We start from the raw sequence: 14,557 nt of genomic DNA on the forward strand, positions 1-14,557 counted from the left end.
CCCTGATCCAATGCACAGTCACAGCAGACAGAGTCCTGTCTTTAACTTGGCCCTTCACCAGGAGTAACCAAAGAGGGACAACAGAAAAGAATCAGAATGATGCTGTCACGTGTTGCAAATGTTGCAACATCAAATAAATATAGACCAAGATGTAAACAAACACTTTCACCCCTGAGGGATAATTAGAAAAGAATCAGCTTGCTAATAACTTCATATTCCTAATAAACATTCAGATTACAACTGAATTCAGTCAGAAGTGATCACCATGCTTTCACAAACCAGAGGAGTGGTCACACTACAGATTTCGATGTAGCAGCATTGGACTTCTTCAAACTACCCTCATCTCCAACAGGGGAAAAACAACTAACAGCTTAGGCAGTCACGTAAGAATCAATTACTATTAACATAAACAGCCAATCTGAACCTGTATCTTGGTTATTTAATGCTATTAAATAGATAAATACAATGAATAAAATGAAAACAGTACTTTACCTAATAAACATGGTATAATTATTAAGTCTGATTAGTAACCACATTTCCTCTCAGTTGGAAAATACGCATTTTAATTTCCAACATTTGTGCATAAAGAGAGAGAAATCCACTTCAGAAATCTCAGCATCTGATCTAAACTAGCTGTGTCATTCATAATGAGAACACTTTCAGTTCTGAAGCCCATGGATTATCTGAAAAAAACAAAACAAAACAAAAAATATTCTGTGATATTCAGGAGCTCTGTGGGCCCCCAGCACATGTGGACACTATGATGCTCTGCACCTTCCCTTCCACTGCTCCTCCTGCTGTAACACTGACTCTCCTGGTTCCTCACAGCCCATCTCTTCCTTCAGTCTGTTCTGATTTTACATGGTCTGAGAATCCTGGGACTTATTTTTAATGGATGCACATTACCATCAAGGCAGGGGGTATATGCACCTTTTTTCCCCCTCTGTATAAAATCTACACCCACTTTGATTCTTTTTGTATTACAGAAATCTCATGGGGATCTCCCCAGCGTCCACCATCGACATAAATCAGGCTTGGATTTGCTAAAATACTCCGACTTTTAGAAACAGAATAAGAGACTCTTCCCATTTCCTTCATCCTGTCTTCTCAAGGCAAGGCTGATTTTTAAAGGCTTTCTACGCAATCATCCAAATCAAGGTTCAATTCAAATACATTTTGAAGCAGGTACTTAAAAAAAAAAAAATCAATCTTGAGCTGCAGAGGGGTCAGGAGTTTTGCCTGTTCCTCCACAACACTGTCTGCAATGGCAGAGCAGGGTTGAAGTGCACAGCTGCTCCCAGGAACAGGTTAGATCCACCTTGTGCTCTGAGGACACCGTGGAACAGCCCTGGAAACGCTGCAGGAGAAGTGTCTGTGAAGGAATCCTTAAGAAGCTGCTGACAAAAACCTCCTTGGGAATAGAGGGGCTCCCTCAGCCTCAAGGAACAGGCTCTCCAGGCCCTCATCTCTTACCCTCTACTGACGAAGCTGGCACTAAAACTAACAGGAGCTGCTCCTGCAACACCTTGATGTCAGTATAGGGAGAGCTACTTATTTTACACAGCACTGGCTGCTGGATCTGAGCAAGCTGCAGGTCCCTTCCAACTGCCCAGCTAATTACAAACACCCAAATATGTTGGCACTGACTGAAACTCGGTGTTTTCCATGTGGAAGAATTTCCTAATCCTGGCAATCAGAATTCAACTGCGGTAAAACTAGTTATCCCATAAGTTAAACACACCGAGGTGATCAGAGATAATAACCCATAAGGTAGGAAGTACCTGCAGTAAATTTTACAAGCACTTTGTTAGACATTATATGATCCTCTCAAGGCATCTTTCACATACTTACAAATCACAGAATTTATAAAAAACCTTCTAAATGGGAGATTCAGAAAAATCTCATCTACAGTTCAGTTCATCTACTGTACAGTTCAATATATTGCTTATTGCATCAAGTGTATTAAGTCACAAAACACTGGGTTTAAGAGAAGTCACACAAAATTCTCTTTTTCTGGTCATACTTTTAACACTGGTCATTTGGAAACATAACATTTGAATTTACTAGACTGTAAAGTATCCTTGCTCTCCAAGATCAGAAAAGATAACAGAATATTTGGTTTCTGGAAGCTCAATTACAATCTTCATCTGAATGTCAAGCCATTTAACTGTATTTTAGTTAGCCAAAGATTTTTGTGTATTTAAATGTTTATGTGACCAGTGCATTGTTTATGCTTTTTAAAAGGAAAAGAAGTGGGTTGCCCTTTGCATATTTAAGAAATGAAGATTCAAAATGTGAAAGGAACAATATTTGGGTTTCAGGGGATATTACACATCATACTGGCCCAAATGTGCAACAGTGGGAGTCTCCTGGGCAGAGATAAGGACAGGGGGAGATCACTCACCAACCACCACAGGGGTAAAACAGACCCACCCTCAGGTCTCTGTGTCTGCAGAGTTGTTTCTCTCACAGATTGTCCCTCCCCTCTCCGTTTGCAGTTGCTGCTGAGCAGTTCTCCCCTCCTGGAGTGTGCTCTCCCAGAGGCACTGTTGGATGGGCTCAGCCGTGCCCAGCAGCGGGTCCAGCCCGGAGCCAGCTGGCTTTGGCTCTGCCACACACAGGGGAAGCTTCTGGGAGCTTCTCACAGAACCTGCCCCCACTACCAAAACCCTGCCCTCAAACCCGACACATGAGCAAAACGACAGTTAAATAATCTTCCAGAATGCAGCGAATGCAAATGCAGTAAAGAATGTAAAGTTCCCCTTCTGCTGCTGTTCCAGGTGACAACCTGAGCCCAGAGCAGTGGGATTATACAGAGCTCTGGGTGTGCTGTTTGGCAGAATCTATTTTCTGAAAGAGAAGGGAGAGGAAAAACATTCACTACCCTCACTTCCTTCTCTCAATGCCCATTTCCCTGTGTTTGGTGAGAGCACGTGCTCAAACCATCCACACCCTGGAATGTTGACATGAACAATTCCACAGCACAGCTCCACTGCACAAATTATTTTTAATACCAGAAGAAAAAGGAAAAGCTTTTCTCAGAGAATACTGCATTCTCAAAGGCAGTTCAAGGTCTCATTCCTCAGATTGTATTTACTGTCACATAGTTTCATATTATTTAATATAACAATTCAGCATCTATTTAATATATGACATCCTCAAAGGCTCTGAAAGGAGTTCTATCCTCTGAGGTAGGAAAGGGTAAATAATCCTATTTACAGCCACATTTCCAAAACTCTTTAGCCTATTCCTGTGTCAGATGACTCAACTACAGTGCTTCAAGTTTTTCCTCCAGATTTTACATGTTTAAGAAAATAGGAAAGGCTGTTCCATCTAACACACTCTTTCAAGCCTGTGATCAAACAGCCTCGTTACATCCAGGTGAGTTTAAATGACACTATAAATAGAAGCAGGTTTTCTGCTTTCTTAATACATAAAACACAAGGTGCCACTAACAGCAGATACACTGGAAATAATTCCTTTTATTTGATAGTTCTCAGTTTGCACAAGAGCTATTTTTTAAAGGTCTTTTCAGCATAACTGGTGTTACTCTATTGTAACTTCCACTATATCCATTTCTTAAAAAAAAAAAATAATTTCTCAGTGATGAGAACCCTGTATGTCCCAAAAGTGGAAAAAGCAAGTGGACTCCATCATTAGCATTCTAAGATGTTACCTGATGCCACCACCCCGGAAGTGATCAAAATAATATGAAAAAAATCAACATTATTGCCCCCCTTAGAGCCCCAGCCTTCATGCTTAGCAGGAGTTGGGCCTGAGGAAGCTCTCCCACCCCAGGGTGCATCCAGCTCATCACGAGCCCTGTATTTTGGTCGTGTTCTGCAGCACCCAGCTGGCCCCGTGTGTTCCCAGCTGCACACACACAACCAGAAAGGACACCTGAGAAAGGTGCCGAGCCCTGTTGAACAGCAGGGAACACACACAAGGCTCACCTGTATTCAGAGACCTGCAATGTGCAGAACCATCAGGAATTTGTGGTTGTTATCTTTTTCTCTACCAACCCCTCAAGAAGCCAGCTTGGACAGAACCTATTATAACATTATTAAGAGTCTGGAAATGAGTCACTTGGTAAGGAGTTTCCAAAGTTCCATTTCCACAGAGTTCTGCTCCTCCCCATGTGTGTATATTGCTCACATGCAGTGCTTGCCTGCAGTGCCAGCTGCACAGACTTGTTCCACATTTCCACATCACTGTTCAACATCTTTTTAATCTCTGTCGTTCCTTTGCACTGAATCTTGAATCACACTGATTCCCTTTGCCAGAAATCATAACAGGGGCAACAACGAAATCAGATTTTACTGTGAACGGAGTTAAATTGATTTTTCAAGGGATTTAGACAAGTAATTCCCCTGGCACCTAGTACAAATCCTGCCAATAATTAGGGCTGTAATAAGAACAAGCTGTTCTCTTCAAGGTGCTATCAGAGAGAGGAAAACACTGGTCCTCAGGAGGCCTGAGCCAAACCTGGCTGTGCACATCCCTTCGCTCTGTGCCAGCACCTGGCAGAGGTACTTTGTGTTTGCCTGCTCCCAGCAGGATCCCACAGGGAACTGGAGGAAGGGCTGCCCACCAGATACCACCACAGATCACTGCAACTCCACCAGTGCTACTGTCAGTTCTTCCCTATGACATAAACCCTCCAGAAGCACATGTTCTGCCACACGCTCCAAACCATCCTTCATTTACATTTCAGGTCAACTTTCATTCACTCATGTGAAAAAACAGGTTCCTTTATTACCTTGGTATTACAACATAGAACCATCAAAAGCTTTGAGTTGGAAGGGACCTTAAAGACAATCTAGTTCCACCCCCCCGCCAGGGAAAAGGGAACCTGTCCCTGGTTGTTCTTGAACAACCAACCTCACAGTTAATAGCCAATGTTTCATCATTTCTGTTAACAATTGCTCTCAGGTTGTATTATACTCACTGTGTGTTCTGGCTGGCTAATAATTTAATGGCTAATAGCCAGTAAATGAGGGATTTTCCACCAGTGCAACACTCTAGCAGCAAGTTATAAAAATACCAAAGAAACTGAAATGCAAAGTGGACTGCCAAGCATGTACTTAGGAGTGGGGGTAACTCCAGAATGAGATCCTTACTAACTAATATATGCCCATTCAGAAATGCAACAGCTTTCACAGTCACCTTAATTAGAAGGGAAGATGGATTAAAATACAATATCTCAAATAAGAATTTCACTTCACTGAGGAAATCAAAATGTTTTTTCTTCCTCTTTAGTTGTAAGTATTCATTACCAATTTTGAGTAGAACAGTTCATTTTTTAGCTGTAAATATGAAAAGTCCTAGAAGGATCATCTCATTAACTACTTACCCACACAAAACCAAAATCATAAAAATCCTGCTACTTAACGGATCTTTATATGAAAACTCTTGGCTATTGAGTGCATCCAACAATACTGAGCTGAATTTCACAACTCATGGGTCATTGGGATTAAAACATTACAACTGTAGGACTTTTGTCACTGAAAACCTCACCCGGAGCCATCCCTCTACATACCTAATGAATTAGAACAAAAAAGACAATAGATGCTTAGAAAAGACAACAGATGCCTTAGAAAAAAGACAATAAATGCTTTTTACCTAACAGACACTGTGAACATGTGTGTGTGTATGCACATCTTAAAGTTATTTTTTATTTTTAACAATGGCACATTTCACTTGTGCTTGGTCTAAGTTTACCTGTACGAAGTATAAAAGGTTTACTTGCAGGAGTGTGAGAGCAAGAAACCAAAATAGGCTGTGGGAAATGTAAAGAGAAAGTCCTGGGTGCTTTCAAGGACAGAAGGGAGGCACATCAGCACTGCTGAGGCACAGTCAGGATGGGAAGAATCACAGCCCCAGCTTCACTGCAGCTCCTCCACAGTTCAGATTCACTTCACCAACAGACCTCAAGCTTCAGGTACCCACATTTACAGAGCTTCCCACAAGGAGGAACTTCTGTTCTGCACCGTCATCATAACACACTGTTTAAAGACCATCCAACACAACGTCAGCACTGGGGCCTGACGGTCTGACAGTGACACTCCAGTCACAGCCCTGGAACCAAGGACTGCCTGCAGCACAAACCTTCCACAGCAAATGCTGCTGAGCACGAGGCTGGATTTGCTTCTCTAACTGACTTTGTTCAGTTTTAGTCTCCAGCTGTCCAGCTGCTGTCTGTAGACACAGCCAGCACGATCCCTCTGTCAGTTCTACCACTACCTCACTCCCCAGCTATTACAGCACAGAAAATGGTACTGCCTTAACGCAGGATAACATTTCTTCCCAAAAGCTCTGTTGGAAATTTCTGACTGCAGACACAGAGGGGAGTAGGTACTTTCTCTTTTACCATCAAACTCCAAACAATTTTTTACTTCTGAGCAACTGATGCAAACTTGGGGGGAAGGGAAAGGGGAGTCCCTGCTGTTCCCTGGAAAATGTTCCCTGGAAAGGACACTTGGCATATTCTAATTTTTAGTTAATTCCCAGAAGCATTTGGTTTAGGTACCATGAAGGTTTCCATACACTCCTGGCTTTGTCACTAACCTGCTGGCTGACCTGGGACAAGTCCCCTCACTTGCAGAGATCTGTGAGAACACCCATCCCCACCACGAAGTGATGTGCAAACACCTCTACCTGTCCCACCTGGGGGTACATTGTGCTGGACACAGGGCCTTCCAGGAACACACTTAATGGCAGAAGCCAGTTGATGTAGCAATCCCAGACAAAGGAGCCAACAGGATGCTTGGAAGGTGAAGGTGCCAGATCCCAGCTGCAATCTTGGTCCTTACTGGTGACATTCCCACATGGCTCAAACAGGGGTTCACTGCCATTCTTGGTGGAATTCTTCCTCGTGTAGACCCTGACAGAAACCCCTTTGTGGGAAGAAGGCTGGGAGTTTGTGAGATGTATAACTCACACATCACCACCCCAACAAGGAGTGCTTCATCAGCCACTTTTTCCCTCATTCTCCCCTCCAACTCCAGCAGAAAACCCTCCTTGGTGCCATAAGGATATTAGATTTTAGCAAGGGCTCCACTGGGATTTAGAGTATGTAAGAGTTAGGTAATTTCAACTCTTTATCAGTGAATATTATGACAAGACAATGTCAGGACAGAGCATCTACCTGTAGGAGAGGAGACTGGAAAAAGCCCAAGATTTCAAGGTAACAAAGGAAAAGAAGGGTTATAAACATAGTGGAAGAAAAAAAAAGAAAAAAAAAAGGACAAGATGAGGGGAAAAGAAACACATAAGAATAATGACTCCAAAACTTTTTCTGAGTCTGTACTTCCCTGTTCAGAGGCACACAGCTGAGACAATGCAGCTGGCTCTGTGACAAATGTGGAAAAATAAGCCAATTTGAGCTGGTTGTTAGCAGTCGGAGCACAGCGTCTCAGATAAATGAGTGTCTGCCTCAGGTATGGCAGCAGATCTTCCTGAACCATTCCTGAGAGATTTGCCAGGATTGCAGCAGCCTTTAGCCATCAAAAGCAGCAAGAAAGTTCTCTTCAATCTCCCATTCCTGTGGTAAAAGGTGACCTTGGAGCAGGATTTTCTTCTTCTTCCTGCCCTCTGCTCTCCATGCCAACTCCATCCTTCCTCCTGTTTCAGAGCTAGACAAGTTGTCTTATTTAACAGTAGATAAGCCCAACACTCTCCCCAGCACAGTTGCTCAGTGCTCTGTGTGGGTTGTCACACCTCCAACTGTATCACTGTGTCTCACTCACTCACAGGGGTATTTTGAGCCCGCTCTGATGTTTGCCAGGAGCCCCAGTTTGGCTCAGGAGCTCTCTCCTGTCTGTCCTCAGCTGAGCTAACAGAGAAGGGCCATGCACTGCCTGTGCCTCACTCCCTTTCCAGGCATCACATTCCTTGAGGCAGTTTCTCCCTCAAATAAATATTTCACCTGCTGATGCTGCTCCACCTACTGCATTTTTCCCTCCATGAGGAAGAAGACAGGACATCCACAAAGAAGGTGTAAATAAAAACAACTGCAATATCAGATCACCCACCCTTGCCTCTTATGAAGTAAGAGCGACATCTTTGGCGAATTTCCCAATTTCACAGTAAAAGGAACCACAAAGAGCAACCCTTGTCAAGGGCTGAGGAAGAAGGTTTGAAAGGAAAGAAAAACATAGAAGGAATTAAGAAGGATCAAGGACAAAAAAAAAAACATAAAACTCCTCAAATTCTGAGAGAAAGGACATTTCTACTCAAAGAGGAAACAGAGCCAGGGGCCTGTTGACCATTTCTGACCAACCACATGGGGCCAAGGAGGTTTCTTTCAAGAGCCAAAACTTCACCAAGAGAGAAGCAGCTGCAGGCACAGAATGCCAGGTCCGGGTAGGTGAGCAGGCAGGCATCCATGCTCCAAGATTTCTTGTGAGACATTCCCTGTGCAAAACCTCCTCCTGTTTGCAGCCTGCACTGTGGTTTCCTGTGTAAACACTCGTATCACCACATCACACGTAATGCAGTATGCTATTTTCAAGCAGTAAAACAGCAGGATTTCCATGGCAATAACCGGGAATTTGGCAAGGCTGTTTGATAGACTTGGTCTGGGGAGGAAGTTTTTGAGAAAAATAGAACATAACTGAATCTCTCATCACTAGGATACTGTAGATACCTCCACATTACCTGGCCTGTTTACCTGCAGGCTCAGCACCCTCTTACTTGGAGATCTGCACCTGAAAAGCTTATTTACTGATGGTAACATGCCAGTGCTGCACTGGAGCTACACACTGTACCAGCCTAAGGTGAGGAATACTTGCCCCAAAGGACTGACAATACTACTTTAGAGACAAAACATTTAGTATTTCACATGGAGTCCAAGCTCCTTTGAGGATGCCACATAACATATTTCCATGGGTTACTGCGATTTATCACACACTTGTGATTTTAACTTCACACTCCAAATCACCACGATGCAAGCCAGCTTCTAACTGCTACTGCCAACAAGTTTGCTCTTCAAATATTAGAAAAATATCACCCCAGTTACATGCAGGGACTGAGACAAACACAGGTGAGATCATTCACCCACGGGCTCCCAGCACACCCGTGACCAGGTCAGCAGCAGAAGCCTCATGTTCCTGACTCTGCACACTCCCCTCTCAGCAGCCCTGAACCTGTCAAGAGGCAAAGAGAACCTTACAGCACGATGTAAATCACTTGGAGATGACCTGCAAATAATCCATGATTCATGTGGAGATCTGCTTTTATAAATATACAGGCTTGTTCTCCTCTTTAATTTTCCTTCAGCTTCTGAGAAGACTTCAGCAATCTCGGCCTTATGGGACAGGGATTGGCTTGTGGCCATAGATTTCACACTTGGTTTCATGAGCAAAATCCAAACAGGCCTTGACTGCAAAGGCCTTTGGTGAGCAACTGAGCTGCAGATGGATTTCTGGGGAGGGCAAGAGAGGTAAGAATTTAGAAAAAAAAAAAAATCTATCAAAGATTTAGAAACACTTAAGAGACTGGAAAAGTGACTTCCTGTATCACATTTAATGTTTCAAACCATTTAGCAGCTGGAATAGCAACCCTCTAGTGCTAAGAGTTAATATGTTTGTGCCACTTCACTGATGGAAAATTTGTAAAACACATGAAACCTGTAGAGGTCTTTTACAGGAAAGAAAAATAACTTTCCAGAAGTAGTGCTTTAGTGTGGCGGTTTTTTCAGTACTTTATAAAAATAAAGCCTGACAGAATGGTAATGACATTAGCTACACATTAGTTTCCAAACGTTAAATAAACTCCCTTCCAAGAGCAAGCATCAGCAGTAACTCAGCACTTTCATTTCAGAGGGGCTTATGCAATCACCTCGGGTTCTGATCCACACAGGCACATGCCTCGCAAGCATTTACTGAGCACCAAAGCCCCACGTCTCAGAGTGAAGTTACCAACCAAACAACAATTTAAATTCATCAAAAGCAGGCATTACGTTTAATGGGATTTCAATTAGTGATGGACCAAAATCCAAGCCCTACAATCCTCTCAAAATGTAAACAACCCTACAAACCCACAACCAGGCCTGCCTCGTTTCGAGATCAGAACCAAGTTAAACAAACAACAAAACCAAATCTTTCCAGGCCTGAACAAGTCTCAAGGCCAAAAATCTTTGCGGTTCTCACAGGCATATCACAGAAAACAGCAGAGGGGAAAAAATAAAAAATAAAAGAACAAGAGTGTGTAAAATTAAATTAAGAAACAACCAAGTATAATGCTGTGTAGTGACAGTCACTTGGTATAAATCCAGCAGTCACTGATGGATATCGGTGTCCCAGGACCTCAGGGCTCTCTCTGGATACTTGAATTAACATGAGAACACACAAACATGCTGTTTGCAGCTCGATTTTGCATTTGGCCACAAGAGGAGACGGCGCAAAATAAGAACCGTAAGAGAACTTACGGATAATGAGTGTTGTGGGCAGGGAACTAACAGATGGTAGAACACAACAATCTAATTTAAAAAAGACAAAACTTCCTTTATAATAGGATGGAACTGCAGAGGTGCAGAAGAGAGTTCAAAAATAGAGATGCTGAACAAGCAGGGAGGGCGGTGGTTGGTGCTGCCAGGAGGTGTGGGCCAGCCCCTTCCAGAACCCCTTGGTGTGATCATAAACATCAGAGTGAAGCCTCCCTGAGGCAGCAGCCTCAGCCAGAACTCTTCAAAAGTATTTGGGTTTAGCAACCAGTAAGACAATACACGTTACCTGAGTCATGGAAACACCTCGTGAATTTTAAAGCATACACAGGTCAAGTAAGAAAGCCCCATGGAAATTAATTTACTGTGCTTGAGATAAAATTACTGACTTCTGGGTCACAGGCACATTGTTTCTGACTGAATATGTGGCCAAAGTTTTTATGAAAGATATTTAACATGTCTGACAGACACATACACCACGTGTATGTTATAACCCCATAGTACAGACACTGGTTATTAGGTGGAAATTATGGGATCTCAGTGGTATTTCTGCCACATGGCAGGCTTTATTTTGTTTAATTTAACAATAAACTCATTATATTAACTGAATTCAATAGGAACAGCAGGGGGAATCCTGTTAATTTCATCTTGAACATCAGAGAGCCTCTGAAAGTGCTAAAGGAATAAACACAGAAGGAAATAGAGAAAGGGTTTCATAAAAAGGAAGGAAGTTTCCATTTCCTCAGAAAGCTCATACTGAATTTAAAATGACTATGCCTGATCTGATATCAAATGGTTTAGACATATGGTTACTGTTTGAGACAGGATACTGGGCTCCATTTGACCCAGTGCAGCCCTTGTTAAATTTTTTTTCTCGTATGGAGAAATCCTATATAGTGATTGCCATAAAAAGACATCACTTCTACCCCTGAGTAGCACATGAGTAATATCAGCAATGCTAATCTTCCTCCTCCTTCAAATGTGGAAAGCAAAAGCAGTCTTCTCCACGTCACAGCTCAGACAGCAGCTTTTGGATCACCACACTGGTCTCCTCCTTCGTTACCAGTGACAAAGTCACTGCTGAAACCCAAAACACAATTCTGAAACCACCTCACAAGGATTACAGCAAGCTCCACTGGTTTCTCTGCTGTATTTATTGGTGTCTTTCTTGACTCCTGTATTGGAAGAGCACTCTGGAGCATTTGACAATCCCTCCTCCACATCTTTTGATTTTATTCACCTATCAAGGAACCTGCCACTCCCTGCAGGGAGCTGTAGCAACAAGGGAAACGGGCACACCTCGCTGCATCACAGTGCTTTCCATGGGCAGATCCAAGAGGAGACACGTGGAAACAGACAGTAAACATCCATATTGATTCCTCTGCTTCATAGAGGTGGCAGCTGCTGATCCCTGAACACTGTGGGCATCCAAACACTTGGACTTGCACTCCCAAATCAGCAACAGGGTGTGAAGGGTGGGGTGTGCCAGGGTGAAGAGCAGATGGGACGATGCTTTGTGATGAAAAGTAACATTCCAGGACAGCAGTGGGGAGGGTTAGGAAAGAAAGCACATTTCTTGCTGCATGTACACTCGGCCCAACACAGGAGCAAAATCAATGCCACTATTGATGCTTTCCTCAGCCATGGCCACCCCTCCCTGCCTGCTGTACTGCTGTCAGGAGAGAACCCAGGCCTCTGCAGGTTTTGGCTATGGGTGTAACACAGATGACCCAAAAACACATTTATAGACCAGTGAGGATCACAAGTTCTGCAGTTTCTAACAACTGACGGATTCACCCCAAATGATATTCTCAAAATAGAAATGTAATGAACAAAGATGATTAATTGCTGTTACCTTACCTGAACACACACACCTGCAAACTAACAACAGTACATGTGTTCCATGCAAGTTGTTGATCTGATCAGTTGTCCTTTTGGAGTGAAATTCAAGTTAACTTCGACAATGGATATACCAGATGGAAGAAAAGAGACTGTCTCTGCTAGATCCTGGATTATCCATTAATCTTGAGGGATATCCAGACATCATAAGTAGTTTGTTCAAATCTTTTGCAATATTCAACATAAAGAATTCAGCTGTGAGTTTTCATAAATCTGAGACCTGAAGACAACCCTTGGCAGCAGCCAGTGCAGACAGCTCTCAGAAGGGTGAGCTCACAGGCTCCAGGCATCGCTGAGCACATCGCTGCAATTAACTGAAAAACACAGCAATTTTTTTTCCCCATGCATTGTGGGCATCTACTAATTAAGCCTCAACAAAGCCACAGAAGCCATGGTGAGAAAAGTATTATTTACACATTTTCCAGTAGCAGAAGAGGAGACAGAGACGGGTCATAAGCCTTTCACAAAGTCACGTTATCAATCTGGTCACAGAGCTATTAACAGATGCCTGGATTTCTAAGGCCTGTTATCCCCTGCTCCCTTGGCACAGAACAGCACTTCTCCTAGCTTCTCATTTTGTGTGGAAGGCGTTTTTGAGAAGGTGCTGTCAGAGCTAAGCAGGATTCTTCTCTGAACTAAAGAGATGGGCCTCACCTCCTGCAGCCTCCAGGGACAGCCAGCCTTGTTCCTGAAATCCAGAGGCTCAAGAAAGGCTGACCAGATGAAATGGCTCTGGCACACTGTGCACAGTGGGGTTTGAGGGAGGGCAGGGAAAGAAGGCAGGAAGCAGAGAGCAGGGAGGAAGAACACTGACACTAGGACAGAAGTAAAACCAGAGGCACACACCCAGTCTCTAGTGGAACAAGCTTTGTACTTACTGTGCTCTTTTCTGTGTTTTGGCTTTAACTCTAAAAATCTCAAAGTATCATGGTACCGCTTATAAAGAACATATTCCCTCATTCTAAAGTTTTTCACACAGAAAAAAAAAAGGTTTACAAAGGGTGGTTTCTACCTGCAGCAAGAGCAAACCCCAAAAGTCACAATGGTTGCACTATGGAACTTCACTGTAGGAAACCACATATGCTTAAGAAATCTGAGCACCTTAATTCTGAAAAGAAATCATCCAGTAGGACAGAAATACTTATGAAACACTGGGAGTTCATGGAAGGTATGGAATATATAACTGCTTATTCTTTTACACAGAAAACAACATGAGGAGACCCGGCTGAAGACAGGGAACAGCTGGCAGAACTCACTGCCACAGGTCATCCCAAAGGCCAAGGGATCAGGATAAACTCTGGGATGTTGTACAGACAATTAATGCAGCCCCTGACAGCAGGGAGACATGAACTGTTGTGCTGTGTAGGGTCTTTGTATCTTTTCCTGAAATGGTGCTGCCACAGACAAACAGATGGACCAGTGACCTGATCTGATGCATTTTCATAACACCACACTGACCCAAAACAGGGAACACCAGATGATTAGTAAGGGAAGGAAGACAAATGTATTTCCCTCCCTGTGACCAGGATTTCCCTTCCCTATTTCCCTCTGCCACACAATGTTTACTTGCCCGTGATATTTTCTCCTGCTGTGCCTCTGGGCCATCTGTGCAGGGCTCCATCCCCCTGGCCAGGGGTCTGCACTGCCCTCTCTCAGTGATGCACACCACAGACCCATGGCCCAAGCCTCTGCACAGCCCTGGACCTGCAGGGTCCTCCTTTGCAGATGACACAGGACAAAACGTGGAAATTTTCCAACCCCTCTGAATGTCTCACGGGCACTCACTTCATAACACACAAGAAAACCACCTTTTTCTTCTCTTCCTTATTTCCAAGATTTCTTCTGTCTTGTAAGTGACCTATTGTATTCACACTTGTATTGACAGTGTCTCTCGACAGAGCAAAGATTAATTTGCTGTTAAACATGGAAGAAAATAGGAAGGCAAAGAAGAATTTCCACTATTTTAACGAGCAAAAATACATTTTTTTCCTTCTTGTTTTGTAGAGTGAGCTTGTGACCTTTTCTCCTCCTCAAGGCTACTCATGCTTCTGAATAATCCTGGATACCTGCAAATGCCTCAACAAGCATTAGTCAGGACATTTGTTTGGAAAAAGCCCTGGGGCAATGCAAGGTGCAAGGATCAAGCAGAGTTCTCTCAAGCCAGCTCCAGTGTGATCTTAATAGAACTGATGCATACAACAAACCATGGGTAGA

At 43.3% G+C, this 14,557-nt stretch overlaps 1 protein-coding gene across 3 annotated transcripts in view; it reads right to left on the reverse strand.

The window, feature by feature from the left end:
* The window catches only part of RORA (RAR related orphan receptor A), a 358,739-nt gene that overhangs the window by 230,088 nt on the left and 114,094 nt on the right, over positions 1-14,557 (reverse strand). The gene's annotated exons all lie outside the window — the stretch shown is intronic.

Source organism: Neopelma chrysocephalum, unplaced genomic scaffold (assembly GCF_003984885.1).
Source record: "Neopelma chrysocephalum unplaced genomic scaffold, ASM398488v2 Primary Assembly neopelma1_274, whole genome shotgun sequence".
In the NCBI taxonomy this organism is placed as follows: Eukaryota; Metazoa; Chordata; class Aves; order Passeriformes; family Pipridae; genus Neopelma; species Neopelma chrysocephalum.